The 26,508-nt window shown below is 45.2% G+C and overlaps 1 pseudogene; it reads right to left on the bottom strand.

Annotated features, from left to right (window-relative positions):
* Window positions 1–20,743: 20,743 nt before the first annotated feature.
* Window positions 20,744–22,274, bottom strand: LOC147959339 (uncharacterized; annotated as a pseudogene).
* Between the last annotated feature and the right edge of the window lie 4,234 nt (window positions 22,275–26,508).

Here is a 26,508-nt window from a genome sequence, read left to right on the forward strand (position 1 = left end):
GCGTGTTCAGTCCGCCAAGAATTCCAACAAGTTGACACCGAAGTGGGAAGGTCCTTACCGGGTGAAACGAGTCACTAGGCCTGGCGCTGTCCGCCTTGAGACCGAAGATGGAATTTCGGTGAGCAACTCCTGGAACATTGAAAATCTTCGTAAGTTTTACCCGTAAGGCGCGGTTGTCGGAACCTGTTCCGGCAACCACCTTTTGTACAAGTCTTGCTGCTGTTGCATGTAATCCTTTGTACAAAGCCGGGCGCAGACCCCGTGCGTAAATAAAGCTCATGTGCTCCGCACATTTTGTCGATTTCATGCTTATTATTTTTTGGCATATATGATCTGACACTTTGTGCAGCACCTAAACCCCGGTAAGCAATAACGAGCCGTAAAGGCCCATATCTGTATTGTCTCTTCTTTCTTTTTGAAAGCAAGGTTCCACTCGCCCACAAGTTTGCCGGGGGGAAGGGAGCGGATGATGGTATGGACCAGGCGTCGTTCAAGAAAGTTTTGCCTTGCCGGGAAGCAAACAACAGAAAAGCTAAGTTGCCAAAGTTTGAGCAATAAAATTTTTAAAATTTTTAAGTTATCTCCCTTGAACGACCGCACTTTGTATGGAAAACCTATGCACGGAGGAACCAACTCGTAGCTAGTTGCTCCCTTACTTTGTTTCGAGCCCGCTCAACAATTTAAGTGAGCTGCTAGCGCCCTTACTTTGCTTCGAGTCCTCTCAGCAACTTAAGCGAGCCGCTAGCGCCCTTACTTCGTTTCGAGTTCGCTCAGCAACTTAAGTGAGCTGCAACTAGTTGCGACAAGGTTTCTTGCCGGTAGCGGCACCGCCAGCAGGCTGCTGACGTCCCGCACTCAGCGCTCGCGGCTCAGGTGCCTGCACCGACAAGTTCCCTAAAAGCATAGGGCAAAAACATACAAAGGAAGGGATCAAGTAAAGGGAATAACATTGCAATCATTCCATAGAACAAAGTTATATTACAAAAATGGCTTGTCGCAGCTCTAACAGATTGTTTTCATGACATGATAAGCAGCGACAAGGAAAGAAGAAATGGGCGGCCTAATCTACGCGATCGCCTTCGACCCTCTTGATCCCGCTCACCTTGTCCATAATGGGTGCGACAAGGGCCTTGAGCTCCTCCAGATCAGCTTCCGGCGGCAAGGTCCTGAGGATGTTGGTGAGGCGGAGGCCCAGATTGCGGAAGGCCACCTTCATCAACACTTTCTGAAGAGCTCCCGCGCAGATCTTGCGCGACTCGTCAGCCAGTTGCTTGGGGATCCTCTCCCGGAGTCGCTGGAGGGCTGTCGCCACGCCCTTGAAGAACAGGACGAGCTTGGCGCTGGGTTGGAGGTTGTCGTCGGAGGGATACCCGAGATCCTCCATCCCCAGCTGCGCTAGCTCCTTGTCGATATCTGTGGCGGCGTTCACAAGACTCTCCGTCCAGTGCGTCACGGTCTCCCTGAAAGCGTTCTGGGCGGCGGCAGCACTCTCCAGCAGCGCCTTGTCGGCCTTGATTTCCTCTTTCAAGGCCGCCTCCCGCTTCTTGGCGCTGTCCAGGGTCTTGGTCAAAGTGGTTAGCTTCAACTCAAGATCCACGTTGGAGACCTTGGCAGCGCTGAGCTCTCTGCCCTTCTCGGCGAGATCGGCTTCTAGCTGCGCCACCTTCGTCTTCAACTCCTCCTTGGCGGCCTCGGCGGCGGCGGCGTCCTCTGCTTGTTTGAGGGCTTCACCGAGCTTTCCCTCGCGCGCGGCAAGCTCCTCCTCGTGGGAGTCGAGATTGACCTTCCGCTGCGCCAGCTCGCCCTCCTCCGCGGCTAGCTTCACAGCGGCAAGTCGCTGCCGCTCTTCGGCTTCGGCCTTCTCGAGGAGGAAGGCTTTCTGCGCTTCAGCGAGCTGCTCCCGCTCCTCCGCCAGATTTCGGAGGGCTTCCCGATGGAAACCCCCGAGCTCCTCCGCGCGCTTTTCAATGTCTGCTCCCGCCTTCGCGACAAGCGCCTCGTGGGACTCCAGCTTGGCTTGCCGCGCGCGGTAGAGCGACATCAGCTTCCGCAGCAGCCGCTCTTCTTCGGGCTCGTTGCTGCTGCTGCTTGGCGCGTCGACCAGCGTCAACCCCGCAGAGGCAAGCACTTCTCCGTCGAAGATCTCCCCCTCGACCGGCGCCCTGGAGCTTGACGCCTAGGGGAGGTTGATGAAGACGCCTTCGCCGGCCTTCAAGTAAACGCCCGGCTGGGGCTCCTCGGTGCTTGGCGTTGCGGCTTCGGCGGACGGGTCGGCGGTCGGTGTAGCGCCTGGCGCTCCTGCGGCCTCTGGGCCGTCAGTACGATCGCCAGATCCCTCGCCAGTCGCCGCGGTGCCAGCCTTGGCGGCCTCGGCGCCGGCGGGATCACCCGCGCTGGCTACGTCCTCGGCGGCGACCTCGCTCTCCATCCGCTCCGCAGTAGATGGGTCTGACAGCCGGTAAGGGGAGAAGAGTCAAGCAAAATCCAGCAAAAACTCAAGAAGATCAAAAGAAGAAGAACCCAAGGGAAGTTTTGAAGCAAAAGGAGTACCTGCACCAGGCTCTGCTGTAGTGGTCTCCGCCGTCGGGGGGCCGCTGGTGTTGTCCCTTGCCGGAGAACCCTCCCTTGCCGGAGACTTCTCCCTTACCGGGAAGCCCTCCCTTGCCGGAGAGTTCTCCCTTGTCGGGGAATTCTCCCTTGGCTCCTGGTGGGGCTGCTCGGCTCCTACACAAGTCAACAAGCAGATATCAGCAAAGACAAGTACCCATGTGCGCCTCGCAGCGGAAAGCAAATCAAACACTTACGCTGGGGGCTGCCCTGGAGAAAAGTCGCCGGCTCCGGCAAGGTTGTCTCGGGCGCGCCACCTGCTGTCGCAGTGGGCTCGTCCTCGATGATGATCACCGGGGCCTTAGCTCTCTTTGCCGCTCTCTGGGCCAGAGTCCTAAAGAGGAACAGGTTCAGGGAAAAGCGAGTGAGAAACAAGGCAAAACAGCAAGAATTGAAGAACTACAAGTACAGCAAGAGAAGCTTACTCTTCTTCTTCTTCCTCGTCGGAGCTTAACGCGGAGAAGTCGAAGCCCGGCGCGCGCTCGGCGGGAGGAGGCGGAGGAGAAGCTTCCCTTGGCCGCTTGGCGGGAGCAGTGGCGGCGGTCTGAGACGACCCAGCTCCGGCTGTCGGCGCGGCATGAGCAGCGGCAGGAACTGAAGCGGTGGTCCGGCTAGACTCTGCTCCAGTTGCCGTCGCAGCATGAGGCGCTCCCGCGGCGACGGTGTTTGCCGCGGTGGAGCGTGTCACACGGCGTGGCGACTGTTGACCCGCTTGCCGCTCCGCCACATCATCGACCTTGCGGAGACGCCTTCTTGGTGGGGATGGAGGCTCTGCTTGCGGCAAGCTGCTCGAAGATGAGGAGGAAGAAGAGTTGATTTCCATCGAGCCGCTCGTGTCCTCGGCGGGCTCGCTCGACTCGGCGTCACGCCCGACAAGCTCCTTCTTGCCGGTAGGCTCCCCTCGCTCGGCACGGCTTGCCGCCTCCGCTGCATCTGCCTCCTCCATAGTGAATCCAAACTCGCCCGCGGCTGCGGCTGCCGCTGCCTCTTCCAGCCTGGTGGCAATGAGAGCCATCTCTGCATCGGTGGTGTCGCGGGTGAGGCCGTCCTTCTCGTCGGCGCGGATCGGCACTTCCACCAAGTCGTCAAAGAACTGCTGCACGACCTCGTCCGCAGGCTCCTGCCAAGTTGGCACAATCCCGTGCGAGTCGCACTCCGGCATCATTGCACGGATGCGGTCGAGCGCGGAATTGTTGCACAACGGGACGATGCCCCCCGGCAACCTGAACACCTCGGGATGTTGGGGGTCATACTTGAACAGCTCCTGCAGCATTGCGTTGAGCTCCAAGACTGTGAAGTTGTAGTTGAGGCCCGGTCGCGGCCTCATGATATCTGCCGCGTTCTTGAACTCCCAAGTGGGCCTCCCCCGTTCCTGTAGGGGGGCGATGCGGCGGCGAAGGAAGTCTGCGCCAACAGCGCCAACAGTAAGCCCGGCAAGCCTCAGGCGCAGGATCCTGGTGACAGCAATCTTCAGCTTGTCGTCCTCCGGGGCCACGTCACTCCAATCGCTGCCGCGGGCTACTGGGGTTCGGCGCCGGGTGGTGAATGGCTGCGGGCTCTCCTCGTCAATCCAGCACCAATCAGCTCTCCATTCCTCCCACTTGCCGCGGAATTCTCCCTCCAGATACGTTTCCTTCTTGCCAGCCCTTGAGATCCAAGCGATTCCGCCGGATAGAGCCTCTCCTCTCTCTACTCGGGGTATGAAGAAGTGGCGGAAGAGGGCTACGTTGGGAAGGACTCCGACAAAGTTTTCGCAGAGATGTGCGAAAACTGCCATTGTCAGGACGGCATTGGGGGTGAAGTCAAGGTGGTGGAATCCACAGGTATTCATGATGTCGCAGAAGAAATCAGAGAAAGGCGGGCAGAGCCCGCAGTAGAAGAACAGAGCAAAAAAGGGGTATCCATTCAGAGCTTTCTTCCAAGCGGCGGCGGGGAGTACCTTTGTGTGCGGATGCACGCGCGTCTCCGCCGACCAGAATAGGTAATAGTTCTCCCTCAGCTCCTTCGCGCCAAGCTTGGGGGAAGACGGACCGCTCCTTCCGCAGCGCCGCGAGCCGCTGCGCCTCGGTCGACTTCACGGCCTTCCCTTTGTCGGCTTTTGGAGCCATGGCGGAAGCAGTGGAGGAAGTCGATGGCGTTGGTGGTGCTGGTGGCGATGGGGGGCGGAGAGCTGCTCTCTCTCTCTCAGCTTTGGGAAGGCGAGGGAGCGGCGGAGATTTCTGAGATTGGAAACAGCAACGGGCGAGTGGGCGAACTGCCCCTGTTTCCCCTGCTTATAAAGGGGGAGGGGGCGGACGTTCCGCATTTCCGAATAAAGAAACCACCCACGATCTCTCCCACGACGCCGCATTCAACGCGTGCCATTCGGGGAGGGCGCGGTGGATACGGAGTAAGATACGGCGTAACCTAGGCCGCGCGTGCCCGTGCCCTGTTTTGGGCCTGGCCCAACAGCGCTCGGCACCGTGTATGGCCCAGGCCCGGGGGCTCCTGTCGGTGTACTAGAGTAGGGGTACCCTAGTATCCCAAACTTGTGCACGGGCAGTCGCAGCATCCCGCGGCAAGGCTTGCCGGGTGACCGCCAAGGTCCTCCGGGGTTCCTTTGGAGCCATTCAAGAACAAAGTATCCAAGTCAAGGAGACAAGGCCCCGGCGAGAGGAGCTTGCCGGGAAGGCTAACAAAAGCATCCCAAGACCCCGGCAAGAGGAGCTTGCCGGGAAGGCCTACCAAGGCACTTCAAAGAACTTGCCGCGGCGCACCACGCGTCCCGGCAAGACCCGGTGAGCGACAAGCTCCCGGACGCGACAAGACAACAACCGCGGCAAGGCGCTTGCCACGGTAAGTCACCACTATGCCCGCGCTCCAGCACATCCACCAACGTGTCGCTCTGGGACCCCTCCAGGCGTACGTGGCGGAAGGCTGTGCAGCTTGCGGTGTGCGGTGGCAAGCGGCGCTGACAAGTTTGCCATCGTGGCGAGCGGTGGCGTCCCTGGCGGTCTCTTTTTGCATTGTTTAGGCGACACAGACGGGCATTTAAGGCCCTTGTCCCCTGCCGTCAGGGTTAGGTGTGATACAAGTGTGCTGGGGCCCGAATCCTTTTCTAGGTTACCATGGCCCTCCTTTTATATGCTAAGGGGTTACCACAGTGGAAAAATAGTCATTATCTACTAATTAGATAGCCAACAGTGCTATCATACCTAACTCTGGCAGTTAGGACAAACTGCATTAAATGCACTGCTAGGTGTCATGCTGAGGATACAGCCTGGAAAGCCTACCGCACCGCTTAATCATCTTCTACCTGTCTGCATGACACACCTTTGGACGGGTGTCATACAGGGGGGATCTCCCTCCCGAATGGCTGCCACGTGCCAAGCGACAACCACTTAATCACTTGGGGGCTCGACACCACATTGATAAGTGACTTGTCTCACTGTGCGGTGGAGCGGTGGGGTCTTGGCGGGGAGATTTGCCCTTGGCGGCCCCGACAAGCCCGCCGGGGAAATCTTGGATTCATCCTTGGGGCGGCGTCGACCTGACGAGGCTCGTTTGCCCTGCCAGGGAGGCTTTCCCTTAGTGACATCTTGCTGCCACAGGTTGTCTTAGTCTTCTTGATCCGCCCTTTGATTTCTCAAAGGGCTATCTTTCTAGCTTGGACTTGTCTTAGATGCTTGGTGGAGTTGTATATATCTTCGCCATCGTGCATGTGTATAGTCCGGGAAACATACGTGAGGGTTTGTTGCACCAACACTCGATGGCCTCCCGCACCGCCTCTTCGCCCTATAAATACCCAAATATTCCAGAAACCCTAGGGGAGTCGACGAAACACAATTCCATCTGCCGCAAGTTCCGAACTACGAGGTCCAATCTAGACACCATCACAGAGGGGTTCATCATCCTCATTGGTGCCTCTCCGATGATGCGTGAGCAGTTCATTATAGACCTACGGGTCCATAGGCAGTAGCTAGATGGCTTCCTCTCTCTCTCTCTCTCTCTTTTGATTCTCAATACAATGGTCTCTTGGAGATCTATTTGATGTAAATCTTTTTGCGGTGTGTTTGTTGGGATCCGATGAACTTTGAGTTTATGACCAGATCTATTTTATCCATGAAAGTTATTTGATTTTTCATCTCTTATATGCATGCTTATTTATAGCCTCGTATTTCTTCTTTGAATCTTTGGTTTAGTTAGGCCGACTAGATCGATTTTTCTTGCCATGGGAGGAGGTGCTTTGTGATGAGTTCGGTCGTGCGGTGTTCTTTCCCAGTGATAGAAGGGGCATCAAGACACGTATTGATCATTGCTATTAAGGATAAAAAGATGGGGTCTATTCCTACATGAATAGATCTTGTTTACACCATGTCATTGTTCTTATTGCATTACTTTGTTTTCCCATGAACTTAATACACTAGATGCATGCCGAATAGCAGTCGATGTGTGGAGTAATAGTAGTAGATGCAGGTAGGAGTCGGTCTACTAATCTTGGATGTGATGCCTATACATTGATCATTGCCTGGATATCGTTATAATTATTTGAGTTTCTATCAATTTCCCAACAGTAATTTGTTCACCCACCATGTGCTATTTCTTGAGAGAAGCCATTTCTTGAGAGAAGCCACTAGTGAAATCTATGGCCCCCGGGTCTATTCTTTATCATATTTGCTTTCCGATCTACTATTTGCCTTTGAGATCCATTTTTATTTGCTTGTATTTTCATATCTCTTATTCCAAAAACCCAAAAATAATTTTCTACATATTTTATCTGCATCTTTTATTTCGCGTTTATTCGAGATCTATTTATCCAATCTATACAATTTTTATCCTGTCAACTTGACAACTTCCTACGCCATTACCTGTAAGAGGGATTGACAACCCCTCATAAGCGTCAGGTTGCAAGTATTTGTTCTTTGTGTGCAGGTATCGTTTACATAGTGTTGCTTGGTTCTCCTACTGTATTGATACCTTGATTTCACAACTGAGGGAAATACTACCGTAGTTGTGCTGCATCATTCCTTCCTCTTTGAGGAAATACTAACGTAGTTCAAGAGACATCACTTTTCTACATGGGCTCAGAATGGCTAAGGAGATGAACTTGAGCTGGGTTAGATGCCTTGGCAATTCAGATCTCGTTATACAACAAGTTTCCGGGAAGTGGGATTCTAAAGACCTGATCATGGCGGCTTACCGGCAAACAATGACTAAGATCGTTGGCCATTTCAAGGGTTATCAAGTGGATCACATAGACCGACGGCATAATGAGGTGGCTGATGCGCTATCCTGGCTCGGGTCTCAGCGTAAGCTGCCCCCCCCCCCCTAATGTGTTCCTTGATGTGCTGCATAATCCTTTTGTTAAATTACCCTCAAAGGAAGACATAGCTATCCTTGACCCAGAGGGACAGTTGGTGGCAGCTCTATGTGCTATTCCAGATTGGATGATGCCTTATCTGGCTTACCTAACTAGGGGTGAGTTGCCAGAGGATGAGCTTTTCGCGCGACAAATCATGGGGCGGTCTAAGTCCATGACAATTGTCAATGGTGAGTTACACAGATGTAGTGTGAATGGCGTGTTTCAATGCTGTGTTTCCACTGATGAAGGCTAGGAAATTTTGCAAGAAATTCATGCAAGATACTGTGGTCATCATGCCAGGTCAAGATCTCTCGCGGCTAAGGCTTTTCGACACATTTTTTGTGGTTGACGGCTCACGCTGATGTAGAAGACATTGTCCGTAAGTGTGACGAGTGCTAGAAATTTGCACGACAAGCTCATGTGTCGGCTCAGGAATTGCGGATGATTCCAATAACCTGGCCATTTTGTGTCTGGGGGCTTGATATGGTCGAGCCCTGATAACCTACAAGTATAGTGGATTGCAACAGTTTTCAAGGGTAGAGTATTCAACCCAAATTTATTGATTCGACACAAGGGGAGCGAAAGAATATTTGCAAGTATTAGCAGCTGATTTGTCAATTCAACCACACCTGGAGATTAATTCTCTGCAACAAACTGATCAATAGTAAAGTAATATGATAGTTTTGATAGTAGTAGCAACAGGAATTGTAACAATAACAGTGATAGCAATGATTTTGTAGCAAGTGCAATAGTAACAATAGCAGTAGTAACTTAGCAAGAAAAATATTAGAGAAATTCATAGGCATTGGATTGGTGAATTCGTTGGATGATATTCATCATATAATAGTCATAACCTAGGGCGATACGACACTAGCTCCAATTCACAAATATAATGTAGGCATGTATTCTGTAAATAGTCATACATGCTTCTGGAAAGAACTTGCATGTCATCTTTTTTCTTAGCCTCCCGTGGCAGCGGGGTCCTATTGGGAACTAAGGGATATCAAGGCCTCCTTTTAATAGAGAACCGGAACAAAGCATTAACACATAGTGAATACATGAACTCCTCAAACTACGGTCATCACCGGGAAGTGTCCTGACTTCTGTCACTTCGCGGTTGCCAGATCATAACACATAGTAGGTGACTATAACTTGCAAGATCAGATCTAGAACATATATATAATGGTGCTAACATAAATGGTTTAGATCTGAAATCATGGCACCCAGGCCCAAAGTGATAAGCATTAAGCATGTCAAAGTCATAGAAACATCAATCTCAGAACATAATGGATACTAGGGATCAAGCCCTAACAAAACTAACTCGATTACATGATGAATCTCATCCAACTCCTCACTGACCAGAGGGCCTACAAAGGAATTACTCACTCCCAGTGGGGAGCATCATGGAATTGGCGATGGAGAAGGGTTGGTGATGACGAAGATTGAAGATCCCCCTCTCCGGAGCCCCGAACAGACTCTAGATCTGGCATCCCGATGAAGAGCAGGAGGTGGCGGCGGCTCTGTCTCTTGAAACGCGATAATTCTTTCTCCCCGATTTTTTCTCCGAATATGTGATTTTAAAGTACTAGCGTTGAAGTCTGCAGGGCCATCAGGTGGGGACAACCCACCTGGGCGCGCCTGGAGGGGGGGCGCCCTGGTGGGTTGTGCCCACCCAGGTGCCCCCTCCGGTGGTTCTTGGCTCCATTCTGTTTTATAATATAAAAAATCATCGCAAAGTTTCGTTGCAATCCGAGAACTTTTATTTCTACACAAAAACAACACCACGGTAGTTCTGGTGAAAACAGCGTCAATCCGGGTTAGTTTCATCCAAATCATGAAAATTAGAGTCCAAAACAAGAGGAAAAGCGTTAGGAAAAGTAGATACGACGGAGACATATCGACTCCCCAAGCTTAAACCTTTGCTTGTCCTCAAGCAATTCAGTTGATAAACTGAAAGTGAAAAAGAAAAACTTTTACAAACTCTTTTGCTCTTGTTTGCATAAATAAGAGCAAACAACACCCAGGTTTTCAGCCAACATTATAACTAACCATGCCGACAATAACTCTTAAAGATTATATTATCCTCAAGTAATTAAGTTGATAAACTAAAAGTGAAAAAGAAAAACTTTTACGAACTCTTTTGCTCTTGTTTACATAAATAAGCTTAAGTAGCACCCAGGTTTTTAGCAAAGATTATAACTAACGATGTCGACAATAACTCTTAAAAATTATATTAACTCATATCAATGGCATAATCAACTATCAAGCAATAATAAGATATCTCAAATAACAACACTCTGTCAAAACAATCATGATATAATATGACAAGAGTGGTATCTCGCTAGCCCTTTTTGAGACCGCAAAACATAAATGCAGAGCACCTCCAAAGTTCAAGCAACGACTAAACATTCTAATTCATGGTAGAAAAGATCTAGTCATGATGCACCCAACATTAGCTACACACAATTGATGAGGATGACAATAGTGCTCTTAGGATCTGGCGCTTATTTGAGAAGGTGTTGACACAACATAAAAGTTAATAGATAGTCCCTTCGCAGAGGGAAGTAGTAATTTGCAGAGGTGCGAGAGATCAAGTTTTTAAAACAGAGGTAAATGAAAATTTGAGAAATGCTCCCTTCTTGTTTACTTCGCGACCATTAGTTATCAGTATCTTCCATGCTAAGCACATTAGTGGCGGTTCCCAAGCGATAAAAGTAAAAGTTTACTCCCCCTCCACCAACAATCACACTCCACAGGTGGTCTGAAACAACAGGTACCGTCCATACCAACAATAGTCCCGGGGGAGTTTTGTTTAATTATTTGCAATTTGAGTTCGGGACTGGGAATCCCTATTACCGCCCCTCTCGTGCAAGGACGAGTGAATCAACACTCATCATGAGAATAACCCGCTTAGCATGGAAGATACTAACTACCTCCTGTTACTCTATGAACAATCCAGGCACACAAAAAGGATATTTATTTGAAGTTTTTAGAGGTGGCACATGCAAATTTACTTAGGACGACAGCGTAATCCCACATATAGGCAGGTATGGTGGACTCATCTGGCATAACTCGGGTTTTAGGATTTTTGATGCACAAGCAGAATTCCCGCTTAGTACAGGCGAAGGCTAGCAAATAGGTTGGGAAGAGGCCGGATAGAGAGCGAAAACGGTCATGAACATGCATTATGCATAAGTAACATTGGATACTAGCATGCGTAGGATATGAACACCATGAATATAAATATCATAGAGGCTATGTTGGTTTTTATTCAACTACATGCATGAACATGTGCCAAGTCAAGCCACTCGAACATTCAGAGGAGGATACCATATCATCATACTACATCACAATCATTTTAACGCAATGTTGACATCCAAGATAAATCATTATCCACTCCTAGCTCCTTAAGCATGGCATGAGAAACTATAATCTCTAATTTTCATTGCAAACATGTTTGATCATAATAGGGTGAATCATGGATACTAGGTTAAACATATTTACAAAAACAAAACAAGTTTAGTTCATACCCGTTTCTCCTTGCCACAACCAGTTCATCGAATATCGTCATTACTGCTTTTCACTTGCACGACCGAATGATGTGAAAATGATATTAGTGCAAGAGTGTCGTGGACTAAGCTGGAATCTGCAAATGTTTTATTCAAGAGGAGGAGACAAAGTAATATAGGCTCTTTGTTAGATCAACAATAATGCATATGAGAGCCACTCAACATTTTCATCGTGGTCTTCTCCTTGGTATGACTAAAAAATGGAAAAGAAATTTAGAGAAACACACTAAAATATTTTTGGAGTATTTTAGTTTTTTGGGAGAAAACAAATTAAAGAAAGAAAAACAAAAGCGAGAAAAACTATTTACATGGGAAAGCTCCAAACAAGCAAAATACAAACAAGGAGATCTTTTTGGGTTTTATTTTTATTACTAAAACTAATTAAATTAGGAGGAAAAACCGAAAAGAAGCAGGAAATATTTTTTGATTTTCTCAAAGTTTTTCAAAAACACATGAAGAAAGTGAGGAAATAAAGCTAGCATGGATAATACAATGAAAAAGTGTGGACACCGTCAACTGGAATGAAAATGTGTGAACATGAATGTAATGTCGGTGGAAATACGTACTCCCCCAAGCTTAGGCTTTTGGCCTAACTTGGTAATCACCACTCGAAGAAACCATCAAGTCCCATGCTAAAGTGTTGAGGAGCGGGCACATGAGGCTCCCACTCCTAAGGTTCCTCCTCTGCCGCAGCTAGGTTGTTCTAGTAGGCGACAATGTCCTCTGGCAAGATCCTGTATCCGCCCCTCGCAATAGGATCAAACAAAGCAGGTGCATGCAATGAAATGACATCACAGGTAATCTCACTAAAGACCAAGTTATAAGGAACATCCATAGTGGTGTTCTCGCTATCAATAAAGTGGTGATGTGCCATAGCCGGGTGATTTAGGTAAACCTTGGGTAAGGGATAATCATGCTGGCGTATCTGAATGTTAAAGTGACTCGCCAAGCAAGTAGCGTAGATACCACCATGTATTTTACCCTTGGACCTGTTAATATGGACATGACATGCCACAATAGCTCCCAAGCTGTAAATGTTATCGCTGTAAAGTGCACGGCATAAGACATCGAAATCTGGGGCACTAAGTGCACCTACCTTCTCCCTAGCAAGCAAACACTTCGCAATGAAAAGACCAAAATAATGCACTGCAAGAAAATGTAAGCTAGTGTCCGTGACACCTGACACCCCTCTATCATCCCCCACTATCAGAGTGTGGTAAAAATCATCAAACTTTGTGGGCCTAGGCTCTCTCAAATCCCCGTCAGAAGGGATTAAGCATATGTCACAAAATTCAGAATGGTATGTGATGGGTTTTAGCATATAAGTTAAACTGCACCTCGGGAGGATTATTTCTACTTAAGAAATGAAAAATTTGCACAAAGGAATTTGTGAGGACATGATACTGTTCACATTCAGCTGCGATGAAGTTGGTGAGGCCGTCATTAGCAGCATACTATGTAAACTCTTGACGGGTTCCGGCTCCCTCCATGAATGGGTTATGCGGCCATTCGCACGGCCGTACCTCCACCATTATCTGAGTGCAGAGATCATTGTCATATGACTCCCCAATAACTCCCTTGGAGTTCTTCTTGGAAGCAAACTTCCTAAAGAAACTCATCTTTTTCCTATGAACAAAATTCTGAAATTTTTAGCCCACAAAATTTTTCTCAACAAAACTTGACAAGATTGGTAGCAACTACTCATAGGGATGCATAGAGGCCATATCAAGCATTCAAACTACCTAGAACTCTTAAGAATTCTACATGCAAGCTCATCTACAACAGCACCAAGAGTAACTAATTATTCAAAATACAAACCACTAAAGCAAAAACTAATTGGGCCAATGGAGGAGTCACATACCAAGTAACAATCCCCCGAAACAGTTTCAGAAATGGAGCTTCGAGTAAACAGATCGAAATCCGTGGGTTTGAGAGCATGAACACGAGAGAGAGAGAGAGCAACGGCGATTTTTTTCTCGAGGTAGGTGATGACATGGGATGAATAGATAAGTGAGGGGGGCACGTGGGGACCACAACCCACCAGGGCGCACCTGGGGGTGCTGGCATGCCCAGGTGGGTTGTGCCCACCTAGTGCACCCCCTGATGTTATTTGCATCAAAAATTCAGAAATATTCAGAAAAAATCGTATTAAATTTTCAGAGCATTCTAGGAACATTTATTTTTGGGTCATTTTTTTTATTGCACGGGAAATTCAGAAAACATATAAAACATGGAATTTTATTTTATTTAACTAATAAAAATAGAAAACAAAAGATAAGGACAGAAGGCAGTGCTTACTAAATTCATCAACTTCATACCTCTCAAAAATGATCCATTAATAAGGTTGATCAAGTCTTATTAACAACCACCTTCGATTAGCATGAAATCAAAGAACTTTCGTAAAACACTAAGTTACCTCAACGGGGATATGAATGTCCCCAACAATAATTATTTCATATTTCTTTTTGACAATAGGTAGAGGTAGTTGAAAACTTCCAATAGTGATTGTCGGAGATTTGTCAATAATATTAATACCGTTCACTTGGAATTGTTTCTTCAGAATGTGCACCGCATGCTCATTACCATTGATATGAAAAGTGACATTGCTTTTATTGCAATCAATAACAGCCCCTGCAGTATTCAAAAAGGGTCTACCGAGGATAATCGACATGTTGTCGTCCTCGGGCATCTCAAGTATAATAAAGTCAGTTAAGATAGTAACATTAGCAACAACAACATGCACATCCTCACAAATACCAATAGGTATGGCAGTTGATTTGTCAGCCATTTGCAAAGATATTTCAGTAGGCGTGAGTTTATTCAAATCAACTCTTTTATATAAAGAGAAAGGCATAACACTAACACGAGCTCCTAAATCACATAAAGCAGTTTTCACATAATTCCTTTTGATGGAGCAAGGTATAGTTTATATTCCCGGATCTTCAAGTTTTTTAGGCACTCCATCCTTAAAAGTGTAATTAGCAAGCATGGCGTAGATTTCAGCTTCCGGTATTTTTCTCTTATTGGTGATGATGTCTTTCATGTACTTTGCGTATGTAGGCATTTTTAAAATATTAGTCAAGCGGGTACGCAAAAAGGCTGGCCTAATCATTTCAGCAAAGCACTCAAATTCTGCATCATCTTTCTTTTTAGTTCACTTAGGTAGAAAGGGCATAGGTTTTTGAACCCATGGTTATGTTTCCTTAACTTGTTTTCTAGCAACAAAGTTTCTTTTATCATACCATTATTCTTGGGTTGTGGGTTATCAAGATCAACAACTGGTTCTATTTCAACATCATTATCTGGTTCTTTATCATTCATTTGAGTATCTTCATGAACCTCATCATTATCTTTTTCATTATCGGAAGGTGAGTGTCCATTACCAGAGTGAGGTTCAGCATCAGAAATAGAAACATCATTAGTAGCATTAGGAGGTTTTTCTATTTCAGGTTCACTAGAGGCATGCAAAGTCCTTTTATTTTTCTTCTTCCTTTTCTTTTTGGAAGGACTAGGTGCATTAGTGTTAATTCTTTGAGAATCTTGTTCAATTCTCTTTGGGAGTCCCTCGGGATAAAGTGGTTCCTGAGTCATTTTACCTCCTCTAGTTGCTAATCTAATAGGAAAGTCATTTATATTATTGTTCATTTCATCAAGCAATTCTCTTTGAGATTTAGCAACTTGTTCTAGTTGAGTTTGAACCATAGAGGCATGTTTTCCTACACCTCTAACATCATTGGTAATTCTAAATAACAAGTCACTCAAGCGAGCAATCATATCAGAATTGTATTTCAGTTGTTTCATAACATTTGCATTGAAGTGATCTTGTTTTCTAATGTAATTATCAAACTCATAAAGGCATTGACTATGAGGCCTATTATAAGGATTGTCATTGTCATTGAATTTCATTAAAGAATTTACCTCTACCACCTTAGGCAGTGGTGGTGTTTCTAGCCCATGTATTTCTTCAATAGGAGGTAAATTTTGACATCCTTAGCTTTAATACCTTTTTCCTTCATTGATTTCTTTGCCTCTTGCATATCTTCAGGACTGAGATATAAGATACCCCTCTTCTTCGGAGTAGGTTTAAGCAGTGGTTCGGGAAGAGTCCAATCATCATATTTTTTCAATATGTTATTCAATAGTTCTTCAGCTTGTTCAACGGTTCGTTCCCTGAAAACACAACCAGCACAACTGTCTAGGAAATCCCTAGAAGCATCAGTTAGTCCATTATAGAAGATATCAAGTATTTCATTTTTCTTAAGAGGATGATCAGGCAAAGCATTAAGCAATTGGAGAAGTCTCCCCCAATCTTGTGGGAGACTATCTTCTTCAATTTGCACAAAGTTAAATATTTCATGTAAGGTAGCTTGTTTCTTATGAGCAAGAAAATATTTTTCAGAGAAGTAATAAATCATATCCTGGGGGCTACGCACACAACTAGGAGCAAGAGTATTATACCAAATCTTAGCATCACCCTTTAATGAGAACATAAATAATTTAAGGATATAATAATAGCGAATTTTATCATCATGAGCAGAAAGGGTGGCTATGTCATTTAACTTAGTAAGATGTGCCAAAACAGTTTTAGTTTCATAACCATGGAAGGGATCAGATTCAACCAAAGTAATTAACTTTGGGTCGACAGAGAATTCATAATCCTTATCATCAACAAAGATATGTGAAGTAGAAAACTTAGGATCACATTTCATTCTAACATTCAAAGATTTTTCTTCCAGTTTGCATAACAATTTTTAAGATCATCCCTATCATTGCAAGCAAGAAAGTCTCTAGTTTTCTCCTCATCCATAACATAACCTTCCAGTATCTTAGGCAATTCATATCTAGGAGAACTAGATTTAGTAGGTGTTTCAAGATTTTCAGTTTCAAGCTCTTCATTAGTTTCAGCATTCTCAAAAGCTTTGGTTCTAGCAATTTGTTCATCAAGAAATTCACCTAGTGGTACATTATCATCAAGCAAGGTACTAGCATCATCATGAGTATCATTCATAGCAGAAGTAGCATCATCAACAACTTGCAACATATCAGGATTAATAGCATGTGGTGGTGTTGCAAGTCTACTTATAACAGAGGGTGAATCAAGTGCAGATCTAGATGGCAGTTCCTTACCTCCCCTCGTCTTACAGGGAAAAATCTTAGTCTTAGCATCCTTTAGATTATTCATAATGATAATTTGATAATAATCCCAAGTGACTCAACAAATACAACTATGCTCCCCGGCAACGACGTTATAAAAAGGTCTTGATAACCCACAAGTATAGGGGGCCGCAACAGTTTTCAAGGGTAGAGTATTCAACCAAATTTATTGATTTGACACAAGGGGAGACAAAGAATATTTGCAAGTATTAGCAGCTGAGTTGTCAATTCAAACACACTTGGAGATTAATTATCTGCAGCAAAGTGATTGGTAGCAAAGTGATATTATAGTTTTGATAGTAGTAGCAACAACAATAGTAACAGTAACAGTGATAGCAATGAATTTGTAGCAAGTGCAATAGTAACAATAGCAGTAGTAACTTAGCAAGAACAATGTGAGAGAAATTCGTAGGCATTGGATCGGTGAATTCGTTGGATGATATTCATCATATAACAGTCATAACCTAGGCCGATACGGCGCTAGCTCTAGTTCATATATATAATGTAGGCATGTATTCCGTAAATAGTCATACATGCTTATGGAGAGAACTTGCATGACATCTTTTGTCCTACCCTCCTGTGGCGGCGGGGTCCTATTGGAAACTAAGGGATATTAAGGCCTCCTTTTGATAGAGAACCGGAACAAAGCATTAACACATAGTGAATACATGAACTCCTCAAACTACGGTCATCACTGGGAAGTGTCGCGACTTCTGTCACTCCGGGGTTGCCAGATCATAACACGTAGTAGGTGACTATAACGTACAAGATCGGATCTAGAATATAGATATAATGGGGATAACATAAATGGTTCATATCTAAATTTATGGCACCCGGGCCCAAAGTGACAAGCATGAAGGATGGCAAAGTCATAGCAACATAATCTCACAACATAATGGATACTAGGGATCAAGCCCTAACAAAACTAACTCAATTACATGATGAATCTCATCAAACTCCTCACTGAACAGCGAGTCTACGAAGGAATTACTCACTCTCGGTGGGGAGCATAATGGAATTGGCGATGGAGAAGGGTTGGTGATGACGAAGATCGAAGATCCCCCCTCTCCGGAGCCCCAAACGGACTCCAGATCTGGCCTCCCGATGAAGAACAGCAGGTGGCGGCGGCTCTTTCTCGTGAAATGCGATAATTCTTTCTCCCCTATTTTTTCTCTGAATATGTGATTTTATAGTATCAGGGTTGAAGTCTGCGGGGCCACCAGGTGGGGACAACCCACCTAGGTGCGGCTGGAGGGGGGCGCGCCCTGGTGGGTTGTGCCCACCCGGGTGCCCCCCCTCCGGTGGTTCTTGGCTCCAGAAATTCTCTTTTATTGTATAAAAATCCTCGCAAAGTTTCATTCTAATCCGAGAACTTTTATTTCTGCACAAAAACAACACCATGGTAGTTCTGCTGAAAACAACATCAGTCTGGGTTAGTTTCATTCAAATCATGCAAATTAGAGTCCAAAACAAGAAGAAAAGCATTAGGAGTAGATACGACGGAGACGTATCAGGCCCTTTAAGAGGTCTATGGACAAAAGACTCACCTTTTGGTGGCAGTCGACAAATTTACAAAGTGGGTTGAAGCAGAGCCAGTGAACAATTGTGAGGCGGCGACTGCGGTTCAGTTTGTGAATAAGCTGATCTTCCGCTTTGGTTATCCTCATAGTATCATCACTGATGATGGGACAAATCTATCTGAAGGTGCTACGAAAGAATTTTGTCAAAGAGAGCACATCCGGCTTGATGTACCATCTATGGCTCATCCACAGTCCAATGGCCAAGCTGAGCGTGCTAACCAGGAGATATTATGAGGGATCAAGCCCCGGCTCATGGTTCCCTTGAAGCGCACTCTCGGTTATTGGGTTGAATATCTTCCCATGGTTCTTGCGGCGTCTTGATCTGCGATTTACCAGCAAGACCCGCGTTGCTATTATAGCTGCAGGATTCAAAGCCGCACTTTCCAGGAGGGCAACTTAGTGCTTCGGCTAATTCAAGATCAGACATGCATGCATAAGCTTTCACCTCCTTGGGAAGGGCCTTTTGTGGTCAGCAAGAACCTCAATAAATGGGTCATATTATCTCATCGACATACGTGAACACAATAAGTCATGTACCTCTAAGGAGGAGACCAACGGGCCTTGGAATATTGCTCATCTTCGACCTTACTACACTTGAGCCACTCGCTCCAATCATTATACATACATATCGGGTATATATATTTTTATGATCAAATATAATAAAGTTGGCATCCCCGAAACTCGGGTCCTCTGTCGTTTCATCTCATATATTGTGCATGAGCCTTTTATTTGTTGATCATAGGTCACTTTGGGGCTTCCAACTCACCGAGTTTAGCTTTCTCACCCTCTTGACCCGGCAAAAACACCACATTATTGGTAAAGCCTACCTGTATGCTTGATGCTACTCCAAAAAGATGACCCACCATACTCTTGACAGTCAATCTTTATGACCCTGAACTTGTCAAGGTTAAAACGGCGGCTTAAGTCATGTGAGAGATGGCTTATGGAAAGCGAGGATAAACCAAGGCTATCATGCCAGCTTCATCGAAGCAAGACTTGAGCCTCGAAAGCCAGTCTTTTTTTCGAGCCTTGAAAGCTGACTTATTATTCATTCAGTATATATATATAGGGTCGCGCTATTCGTCACCCTGGGTGAGGAATAGTTATTCTTCACCCCCTTCTATTTTATCATCAATGCACCGTAATTTTACGTTTTGTAAGTTTTGTCTTATTTCCGACGCAAAAAGAGACCGTAAGAAAATATATAATCGCCGTAAAAATATTTTATGTTATGTAAAATTACAAACGTAAAAATATAGTCTAAAATACACATAAACTGCAAATTTTCTTGTCTTATGACCTATATTTTCATTTTCTTTTGTCAAATTTTACATAGTGAATCAATAGGGATGTAACTATTTGAATTTCAAACGTAATTTAATTATGAAATGATCGTAAGATTACCTCGGGTGAAGAATAACTTATTGTGCACCCTGGGTGATGAATAGTAACACTATATATATATATATATATATTGGCTCTATATCTGCAGGAATCTTTTGCTCTTACTCATGTTATGGCAATGGCTACACGTCTCCGGGTCAAAAGAACTCTGGGTTGCTTGTGATGAAGATTGACCTTTTTGACCATGAGTCGCAAAATTAGCTATTCAACATTGTGTTTTCACAATCGTTTCTTATGACTATAAGTCGCCAGCACATAACTCACCTGATTATTTCACACCGATTATAACTTGGTGGAATTTTTTATAGATGTCACAAATCTCTGCATTTACATGTTCTTACAGGCGATATATCAAACACAAGTAAAAATAATGGTTATGTGATATTTCATCATAAGACACCTACGGCGGGTCAAGTCGCATGCATTGATCAAAATATCTTCCCAACCCACAGGGCGATAAGTGTTTGCGCAAAAGTTAACATGCACGAAGGCCCATCAAGGGCAACCAAGTGTTTTACTACAACTATTGCATGGCTACAGCTGAGCCCAGAGTATTCAAAGTTTTGTGGCAGAGTGTAAAACTACTCCTGCAAGCCAGGTTCTGAACCATCCGTGTTAGCCCCTTGATGACATCCCGTAGTTGACGCCTCTGGGTTATCCTACGTCGACTTTTCTGCTTCTTAGATCTGAAGGTTATCCAGTTTCCAGTTGACATCCGTTAAGGATTGGAAGACGGCTTCATCGTGCAATATAGGAGATGGGTCAATATCAGGTACAAAGAGATGTTTACGGCATTGGGGAGTCAGGTCAAAAGATATCAACGTTGGGGGTGACACTCATGTGTTGTTGCTGTCATAAGCCGGCTGGTACTTTTTGAGTTCCATTTCTGCCACAAGCCGACTTGCCAGCACTCGAGATTCCTTCACACAACGCTCGTAATCATCTTGTGATAAAGCAGTCTAGTCATCTTTATATCCTAGGAACCCGCCGGCCATCTCTGATAGATCTAGCTATGGTGCATAAGCCATATCCCGACTCAATGCGGTTGTGGCTCCTGATCGAGCGACTGATTTCTTCAGTTCTTCAACCTATTTTGGGATGGTTGACAACCTCTTAAACACATCCTTGATGAATTGTGCCAGGTCCTTTTCACTCCTGACAACCTTTAGGGTGAGCATGCTTCCAGTATATAATTGCTCTACAAGCGAGTACACAGCCTTCAGCTTCGTCACGTTGTCTTGAAGATTACGTGTTTTATCACCTCCACAGAAGTTGCAAAATGTGAGCCGCCAGACGAATTATTACTTATGCATGCCTTGCCAGGCGAGTTAATGTTTCTTTCTAACTTGAAGCATGACTTACCAAATATGGCTTGGGTCATTTGAGTGATATGGTACTTTAACCCGGCCAACTCCTCAGTGACCGAGGCCAATTGTTTTTCGGCGGCTTCTGCTCGTTGGATCAGGGCGACTTTCTCTGTCTCAAAAGATTTTTTCTCCATCTCAAAGCCCGCCATGATTTTCTCCAACTCTTCCAAAGAAGATTGCAGGCTTGACTCCACCTTGGTCTGCAGAGCCTATTCATTTTCAATGTCATTTCTTAAGCTGATCAAATTTGACTCGGCCGTTCTTAAAGCCTCCTACAAAATAAGGAGATAATTAACAAATATTGAAGCACACTGGTGATAATTTCAAACCTGATAGTTGGGGGCTATGTCAATTCATGTTCAATGGAGAAGTCATAAGCAGATTGCAAACAATATACTTAGCACTTGGGGGGCTAATGCATATAATTTTTTCTCATTAAAAGAATACAAGAAGATCCGACTCATCTCAGAAAGATGAGCCGACCCTTGGGGGCTACAGGTTAATTCTTCAAAATCTCATAATATTGAAAGACCCGACTCGTCTAAGGAAGATGAGCCGGCCCTTGGGGGCTACATGGTATTTCTTTTACTATGAATTTATTTGAAGAACCAGCTTATCATTAATATGATAACCTGGCCCTTGGGGGCTACACTTCAAACTCTACATATTTCTATCTAAGTCTTAAACATACTCAAATTTTCCTATGGTCAAGAATTGGGGGCTACATAAGGATATATACAACACACGAGAAGATTCAGTGTACCTCATATTTCTTCTTCATCATGCTAACTAGGCTGGCTTCCATGTCCCGGCTTGTAGACAGGCGGCTTAAATAGCCAGCATGTAGTTCATCAGCACTGAAGTCCTCATAGTTTGGCAGCTCAAGTTTCGACTTGCCCTTCTCAAACAAGGGTTTCTCCTCCTTGGTTGTGTGCTTAGTTAGCACGTTGGAGGTTTCTAGAGTTTTATAACCCGCCCTAGTGATGGCAATGTCCTCGTTATTCCTCCCATGAGAGGGAACGTCTTGAGTCACCTTGGCAGGGCTTGAGGCAAGTGTGGGACTCGGCAGGTTAAGATCATCCGCCGGGTTAGCATTAGTATCCATAGCTTCAGAAGCCATCAATTCAGTATGTGGGCGTGGGTCACCTTAGTCATCATGATGGTCTTCGGGGTTCTTAATGTTGGCCTCAGGGGTCACCAAGACTTGATCCTCTGACTCAAGGAATTCTGGAGTTGTTGAAGACTCGCCCATTTTTCTCTTCTTGCTCTTGGCTTTGGCCCTGTGATCACGATGGTATATTCAAAAACACATGCTAATAATTATATCAAGCCACAACAGTTAGCAAAGTTACTAACCCGGGGTTTATAACCAAATCCAGCAACTGAGTAGAGGACGAGTCCGGAAGATGGTGGCGACTCCTGATAATTTGAATCAGAAGGGTTAAGACTCCTGATAAGGCCGGCTTGTGGAAGAGAAGGTGTTGTACTATGTGGCACCTTGTTATGTCACTTGCGGGAAGATGGTTCATTAGATAACCTGGCTAGTAGATCTCTAGAGCAGCCACTCTGAGTCTGGCATCTTGATTCATGCTGTGTTGTCTTCAAAAGAAAGTTTGGGTCCAAGTAAGCGTCAGTGTGAGAAAATTTTATTTTCTGGATGACCCGCCTTGTTTTCTTTAGAGGCAAGGGTTCTGAGCTGGAAGAGATGGAAATTACCTCGACATTGTCAGCCCGTCTTGTTGCAACATCACCCTGAGAATAAGAAGCGTCAGCGAGTTCAATAAAGAGACGACCAAGGGAATCAAGTTCTACCTCTGACTCAGTGTCAACTACTAGTGACCCGCCTCTTGCTGCCGACTCAATCACAGCAGTAGACTTGTTCTTTCTTTCAGCCGATGCAGTTTTTGTCTTGGCTACTTGTGCTTTCTTCCTCTTCCAAAAGGGAGAGTCGGCATGCATAGTTGAACAAGGTCAGAACATGAAAACACTGGATAAATAAAGATTGACAAGTCAGACAAGTAACTATGAAGAGACTTACTAGAGGAGCCGGGTTAAGGCTGTAGAAAGGATTCAGCCCCACCTTGTTGCAAGCATCTTGACTCTTTCCAAGTAATTTTTCCACAATCTTAGGTATTTCATCAGCATCCAGATCAATGTTGTTGTATCGTTGGGGGTTGTCTAAGCCGCCAGAGTAGTTGCACATCAAATCACTGTGGCGACTCAATGGTAGGATCCTCCAGGCAACCCAACATTGGGTTAGATCAACTCCGCTCAAGCCCTTGGCTAGCAAGGCCCTGAGTTTCGAATAAACAAGGGCAATTTTAGCATGCTCTTCTTGAATAACTCGGCATTGGAGGGCGAAGTCCATCGGAGCTAGTCAAATCTGTAACCCGGCAAGGGGTTTTCACCAGCTGGAGCTATATTCCTACAGTAGAACCAAGTCTTAATCCATCCTTTAGGATGACTTGGTAGGGTGATTGGAGGAAAAGAGCCATCTCTCCACCTCTGAATTGAGACTCCGCCAAGTTCTAAATTGGGGCCATTGGTAAACTCTGTTTGGCGGTTGATATAGAAGAATTCCTTGAAAAGGGGAATAGGGAGTTCCATTTGCAGGTACACCTCACATAAGACTTGAAATTGGCACAAATTGGAAATGGAGTTTGGAGCAAGGTCTTGAGGATGAAGGTTGAAAATGTTAAAGAAGTCCCGGAAGAATTTTGATCCGGGTGGAGAGAAGCCTATGAGGAGGTGATATATGAAAACCATGACCTCTCCTTCGCCAGGTTTGGGAACATCGTCTCCTTGGCCGACTCTCCAGCCAATTTCTTCCTGAACCAGCAGAAGGCCTTGTTCTTGGTAATCTTTAAGAATGAGGTTGGAAACTTGGGAAGGCACCCAGTTGCAAATGGTGGTTTTTGACTTGCTAAGTTGCCTAAGAAAGGGTTGAGAAATGCATAAATATAAATGGCGGATTAATTATGAAGTGATAACTCACCACATCAATTATGTGATGAGATAGTACTACTAGTTGTGGTTAACGACAAGATGGTGTAATCATTAATTTTGGATGAGTCGCCCAACAGGTGCAGTAGGCTTAACAACAAAGGCAGTTTCTAATATCCAGCAGGTTATGATTACAATGATGAGCTGTCAGACAACATTAAGGCATCTCATACTAAGTGGAAGATTTTCTTAAGATTCTGCTAAGCATGACACAAACAAGTTTCTACCGAAGCAGCTACAATTACGGAACTACCAAACCGTTTAAAAGGAGAAAATATTGCTAGACCTAAGACGAAGTTTTGGAGCAGTGGGTTCCAAGCCAAAGGGTTCATAAGGAGATCTAAATATTTTCAGATGCAAAAATGGCGTCATTGCTCCCGCCGCTATATCTCTACGAGAAAACCTATCAAGCTACATCTATTCTAAGCAATGGTGAGAATGGAGATGTGAAATCCGATGAACCACTATAGAAGAAGTACAGATTTGTAGAAGAAGGGATGGCACACCTGACAGTCATAGAAGATGACAGTGATGCGTGGTTGAGCTTCGGTGATGGCGCCGCGGTCCTGGATGAGTTCGTAGTAGCAAATGAACGGAGGCGGCGGCGCGGTGGAGAGCTTCGGCTTGAGGACGAAGAAGAAGCGGCAGAAGCGGGGTAAAAGTGAAAAGGGAGGCCTTTGTGTGTATTTATAAGGCAAGGGGTCAAGGAGTAAAAGGCAGGCGTGAGAAATGAGGGGGCGCAGTAACTTTTTGAGCTGAGGACACCTCGATTCTCGGGATAAATGGATGTGCATAAAGATTCGTTATGATGTCATCATTGATTTCTAGGGTTTTCAGATATGACGTCAGTGATAAGATGTGAAAAATAGACAAGTTTTAAAGCGTTATAAGCCGGTGTTTAATGACCCGAAGAAGATGTGTGCCATACTAGAAGATAAGCCGCCAAGTTGAATGGTGGAGATTGACATGAATGAATTCAAACAAATCTAGGGCCTAATGTTGGGGATATAACCCCGTGATATAACCCGCCATGATTGGGTCGGGTCATCCAGGTGGTGGCTTAGGGGCAAGGGTCCAGATGGGCCAGGGCGCCCAGGAGCAAGACCAGTTGGGTGGCTCACATTGTGGGCCGACATAGAGCCTAGCGTCTGAAGATGGCGGCTCGTGGCCCTGAAGTCCAAGTCGCCAGGAGTTTCCTTACTAAGGAGACAAGTTGTAAACATACTAAGTCACATATCGTAGTACGACCCGGACTCTTGTAAACCCTGGGTCTCGACCTGTATATAAAGGCGGGTCTCAAGGGTGGATTGGACTAAGTTACAATCGGTCAATAGCTAATTCAATCGAGTCTGCTCCCTTGTAATTGATCAACAAGCAATAAGCAAACAAGCATGAATTAGGCTATTACCTCGATCGTGAGGGCCCAAACCTGGGTAAATTCGCGTCTCTCGATTCTGATCAACCCCGACAAGCTAATCACCTAGTTGCGATGGCCTCACATCTAAGTCCGCACACTAGGACATCTGCTGTGACAAAACCAGGACACTGTCGGAGCGGGATTCGATCATGGATGGCTTCCATATCAATCTTGCTGCCCATCTCATGATGTGTGAGTAGTTTACCACAGACCTACGGGTCGATAACTAGTAGCTAGATGGCTTCTTCTCTCCCTTTGATCTTCAATACAATGTTCTCCTCGATGTTCTCGGAGATCTATTCGATGTAACATTCTTTTGCGGCATGTTTGTTGAGATCCGATGAATTGTGGGTTTATGATCAGATTATCTTTGAATATTATTTGAGTCTTCTATGAACTCTTTTATGCATGGTTTATATAGCTTTGTATTTCTCTCCGATCTATTGATTTGGTTTGGCCAACTAGATTGATTTTTCTTGCAATGGGAGACGTGCTTTGTAATGGATTCAATCTTGCAGTGCTCAATCCCAGTGACAGAAGGGGACATGACACGTATTTGTATTGTTGCCATTAAGGATAAAAAGATGGGGTTTGTTCATATTTATTAGATCTATCCCTCTACATCATGTCATCTTGTTAACTTAATATACTAGATGCATGCTGGATAGTGGTCGATGTATTGAGCAATAGTAGTAGATGCAGGTAGGACTCGGTCTACTTGTCTCGGACGTGATGCCTATATACATGATGATTTCCTTGGATATTGTCATATCTATGCACTTTTCTATCAATTGCTCAACAGTAATTTGTTTACCCATCGTATGCTTTCTTTCAAGAGAGAAGCCTCTAGTGAAAACTATGGCCCCTAGTTCTATCTTATATCATATTATTTTCAGATCTACAAAATCAAAAACACAAAAATACCTTGCTGCAATTTATTTACTTTTATTTTATTTCACACTTTTACTTCTCTTTTATATCCATCACTATCAGATCTGAACCTTGCAAGTAACCGTGAAGGGATTGACAACCCCATTATCACGTTGGGTGCAAGTATTTGTTTGTT

Source organism: Triticum urartu, chromosome 7A (assembly GCF_056163025.1).
Source record: "Triticum urartu cultivar PI428250 chromosome 7A, HENAU_Tu73, whole genome shotgun sequence".
Taxonomy (NCBI): domain Eukaryota; kingdom Viridiplantae; phylum Streptophyta; class Magnoliopsida; order Poales; family Poaceae; genus Triticum; species Triticum urartu.